The 5,228-nt window shown below is 36.8% G+C and overlaps 1 pseudogene; it reads right to left on the bottom strand.

The window, feature by feature from the left end:
• Nucleotides 1-1,483: 1,483 nt before the first annotated feature.
• LOC136168720 (olfactory receptor 4P4-like) lies at nt 1,484-2,429 on the bottom strand (annotated as a pseudogene).
• Between the last annotated feature and the right edge of the window lie 2,799 nt (nt 2,430-5,228).

Here is a 5,228-nt window from a genome sequence, read left to right as displayed (position 1 = left end):
ATTTTAACAGTTTTTTATGATCCACACAGTCTAAGGCTTTAACATAGTTAATGAAGCAGACAAAGATTTTTTTTTTTTAAATTGACCATTCTGTTTCTTCAAAGGTGTTCTTTCCCACAGTAATAGATATAAAGGTCATCTGATTTAAATTTGCCCATTCCTGTCCATTTTAATTCACTGATTCCTAAAATGTTGATGTTCACTCTTGTCATCTCCTGTTTGATCATGTTCAATTCACCTTGATTCACAGACCTAATAATATTCCAGGTTCTTATGCAGTACTGTTCTTTACAGTATCAAACTTTACTTTCACCACCAGATACATCCATAACTGAGTGTATACATATGTACCTTCCCTCTTGAATCTCCCTCCTACCCGCCACCCCTTCCCACCCCTCTAGCTTTTCACAGAGACTGGGTTGATCTCCCTACATTATATAGCAAATTCCCGCTGACTACCTGCATTACACATGGGAATGCTTATGTTTCAGTGATACTCTCTCAATTCACCCCACTCCATCCTTCCTCTGCTGTGTCCACATGTCTATTCTCCCTGTCTGTGTCTATATTGGTGCCCTGCAAAGAGTTTCATCAGCACCATGATTCTAGATTCCATATATGTGTGTTAGTATATGATATCTGTCTTTCTTTTTTTGACTTACTTCACTCTGCATAACAGATTAAAGTTTTATTTGCCTCACTAGACCAAAATTTGTTATTTTTTTAATCTCTGAGTAATATTCCATTGCATATATGTACCACAATTTTTGTATCCATTCATCTATCAATGGATATCTAAGTTGGTTCCATATCCTGGCTACTGTAAATAGTGCTGCAATGAACACTGGGGTACATGTGTCTTTTAAAATTGTGGTTTTCTCAGAATATATGCCCAGAGTGGAGTTACTAAGTCATACATTAGCTTTATTCTTAGATTTTTAAGAAATTTCCACACTGTTCTCCACAGTGGCTTATCAATTTACATTACTACCAGCAGTGCAAGAGGGTATCCTTTTCTCCACATTCTCTCCAGCATTCATTGCTTGTAAATTTTTAAATGATGGCCATTCTGACTGGTGTGAGGTGATATCACATTGTAATTTTGTTGTCCATTTCTCTAATAATAAGCAATGTTTTCTCCCATTCTGAGTAAACTCAAACATGGACAACTTTGAGAAGATATTTGATTTCAAAAAGTGAGGAAGTTGGATTCTATTTCAAGGAAAATGGGGTTCCAGTCAATTTTTGGAGAAGGCTGTGATATGACCAGAGATGTGCTTCAGAAGGACATTTCTGCACACCTCAGACCCATGTGATTGCACTCAGAATTAGTTGGACCCTTTAAAGTGCAAATTTCAGTATAAATAACAGTAACTAGCATCTTTGGTCCAACTTCTCCAAAAGCTTATATAGTTTTTCTATTTATTTAAATTAATAAATATCCTGTGGGCACTGACCAGAAGTACAATGAGTATCACCTTACTCACTTTAATTCTGAATATACTACTTTAGACCATACCTTCCTCATGGCGATTTTCATCTCCATGTTTCTCAGGAGAGAGTTCAGCTTGGGGGCAATCACAGTGTAAAGCACAGACATTTCCTTATACTTATTTTCACTACTTGAAGGTAGAACATAAATGTAGATACAGGGAACAAAGAACAAAACTACAACCATTATATGAGAACTACAGGTTGAGAGAGCTTTTTTTTTTTTTTTTGCCCAGCAGAGGAATATGATATAAGATTATATAATATGATTATACAAGAAACTAATAGGACAAGAAAAACAAGGACCACCACCATCTCTGAATTTGCAATCATTAAAATGTCAACAACATGAATATCTTAACACACTAGTTTCAAAAGTGTCTTCATATCAGATAGGAAGTGATCTATATGATTAGAACCACAGAAAGGTAAATTGAGTACCAGCAGCAGCAGAGCAATTGAATGCCAAAAACCCACAGCCCAGGCCAGGATGATCAACATGTTACACCTCTGTCTGTTCATGATGACCGTGTAGTGCAGGGGCTTGAAAATGGCAATGTAGCGATCAAAAGCCATGGACACCAAGATGAATATTTCCACACCTGCCAGCAAGTGAACAGTGAAGAGCTGGGTCATACAGTTTTTGTAGGAAATGTTTCTTCGTGCTTCAGCTAAGTCCCTGATTAGCCTGGTGACAACCATGGAGGTGTAGCAGACATCCATGAGGGAGAGGTGACAGAGGAAGTAGTACACCGGTTGTTGCATTAGATGGCTGCAGGTGATGGTGAGTGAGATGATGAAATTCCCCATTAAGACACCCAAGTAACAGAGCAGAAATAAGAAAAAAATAGCAGTAGTTCTACTTGTTTATTACACCACAGTCCCATTAAAACAAATTCTGTGACATTATTCTGATTTTCCAAGAGGTTGAGTTCAGAACACACAACAGAAATTTATTTCATCCGAAATGATGCAGAATATAATATATCTTTAATAGCACATTCTAAGTTTTGGGGTATTTATACATGAATAAAAGTGTAGTTTATACAGGATTTATTCCAGACACAATCTTGTAAATCCTTTTAGATTAATGGTGTCATTATATTTAAAGAGGTATTTAGTAAAACCCTGTCTTATGCCTGAAACTTTGGTAAACATTTCAAATGCATTTAACTCATACTTAGTTATTACTAATAGTTATTACTCTGATACTCATTTTACATATGAATAAACCAAAAAATGGGGGATCGATTAATTCTACAGGCTTGACTCAGATGGTAAAGAATCTGCAAACAATGTGGGAGACCTGGATTAGATCCCTGGGTTGGGAAGGTTCCCTGGAGCAGGACATGCAATCCACTCCAGTATTCTTGCCTGGAGAATCCCCAGGAACAGAGGAGCCTGGTGGGCTACAGTCCATGGAGTCACAAAGAGTCAGACATGACTGACCAGATAAACACAGCACAGCACAGCTAATTATACAAAATAATGAAGATAATTAAATTGCAACCTAATACATGAACCTACATTTGATGCCATTTTCCATGCTCTAAACAGCTATGCTACCTCATCTACTGACCAAATGTACTACCAGGTCTTTCCCATCTCCATAAAGAATATGGGATTTTATGCCATCTATGCCATTAACTACTGTAAATGCCAAAAACTATGCAAAAACTACTGTAAAACTTTAGCTAAGTCCCTCCCCTTCTCTATGGTACATATAATTTTTGTATGAAGTCTAAATCATAGGTGAAAATTGGGGGATCGGGATGGGGAATACATGTAACTCCATGACTGATTCATGTCCGTGTATGACAAAACCCACTGCAATGTTGTGAAGTAATTAGCCTCCAACTAATAAAAATAAATGAAAAATAAAAATAAAATTACAAATACCAATTGGAAGCAAACATTTATTTTTGAAATAGAAACAAAACAAGGTTCTTAATTATGGCAGGCATAGTCTTAATTATTTTTCAACAGTTTCAATGACTCTCCTTCTTTGCATCATGAACATATAGAAAATAAACTTGAGGCAAAATTAGTGGGCATCTAACTATAGGAAGATAAGTTATTATTACATAAAGTGTTCTCCTTTTATTAATCATTCTAAATAATATTTTAGAGGTCACTATTGTAACACTAGAAACACTTTGGAGACTTGGTTGTTATCTATAGACATATTGAAGGACTCAATGTGATTAAGAGATGATCTGCTTATTGAAATATACATTTTGAATAGTGCCACCACTTTGATGCAATACAACTAGGAGCAAATAATGATTATGGTGAAACAGTCATCTTTTGCCCATAATCAGATGTCTTCCAGCGAAAATATATTTTACCTAAAGGACTCTTAATTTCAATACATTATTTTAATGGTATAAATGAGGAACAATATGAATCATCAGACAGATGACTCATCTAATGATTATGAAGATGAAGATTCAGGTTTCACAGGTGGCCCTAGTGGTAAAGAACCCACCTGCCAATGCAGGAGACATAAGAGACATGGGTTTGATCCCTGGATTGGGAAAATCTCCTGGAGTAGGAAATGACAACTCACTCCAGAATTTTTGCATGGAAAATTCCATGGACAGAGGAGCCTGGCGGGCTAGAGTCCATGGAATTGCAAAGAGTCAAACATGCCTGAGCTACTAAGCATGTGCATCAGGGCTCTCATATTCTGCTGTTAGCAGTTCATTCGCTCTAAGCCTCCTTCTTCAACTACTAAGTGGAACTAATAATGCTGAGCAGCAGTAGATTGAATTTACTATGATCAAAGATTTTTGTAAAAATAAAATGCTGTTCAAACTCCCAATTATTTTCTTAACATTTACCTCAATTATTTTTTTCAATTAAATGACATGCACACACACACACATATATATGTCTCTCTCTCTCAACAATGCTTATCTGTGAGGTTTTATTTTTTTTTCAAGTACTATAATTCTTTAGACTAGTTCCTTTTATTTTTCTGTGATTGTGCTATGAAACAGCAAATAAATATGGAATACCTCTTAAGCTCTTGTGAATCTTCCATCAAAAATAATTTAGGAAAACATTGCTAGGGATATCTTCAATTTGATTAAAAGGTACAAAAGGACCAGAGGGAAAAAATCCCTCATGCACTGTGCAGCAGCCGATGGGTTTGTAGTGGTAAATGTAAAAATAAAGCCAATAAAATTATAGTGAGTATATATACGGTTTTGAAGATTACTTCTGTTATTTATCTCTTCGGTGTTATCAGACTAATGCTGTAACACTTCTCTAATGTTATAACACTGAAAATTTTATGGATATGTTAGGTAGTTAGAATAGGGAAAAGGTGTCCAAAATAGTGGTGGCTAAAAGACAGGAAGGGAAAAGCCTGCGAAAATAGAGCAGAGAAAGGTCAAAAGAAGGCCCGAGGACTGGAGTGAGGACTTCAGGTAGAACAGCACTCCTGCCTAAGCCCAATTTGCATAGGACAGGCCCAGGGGGAAGAAAAAAACATATAAAAATAGGAGCCAAAGGGCTCTCGCTCTTTTTCTCTCTCTCTCCCACGCGTGTGTACCCTCTTTCTCTCTCTCTTTCTACCCTCCCACCCCGCGCACTGGGGCGCTACTCCACTCTCTTCTCTTCTTCAAGGATAGATTCTCCTGCTATCTTCTAAATAAAATAAAACTGTAACACTGATTTGTCTAAGAGCTATCACATGGTCTGTCCAAGACCCAACAGCTGTGACGCGCCAA

Source organism: Muntiacus reevesi, chromosome 5, assembly GCF_963930625.1.
Source record: "Muntiacus reevesi chromosome 5, mMunRee1.1, whole genome shotgun sequence".
NCBI lineage: Eukaryota > Metazoa > Chordata > Mammalia > Artiodactyla > Cervidae > Muntiacus > Muntiacus reevesi.
The sequence above is the reverse complement of the archived record's forward strand: the minus strand, read 5'-3'. Positions and strand labels throughout refer to the sequence as shown.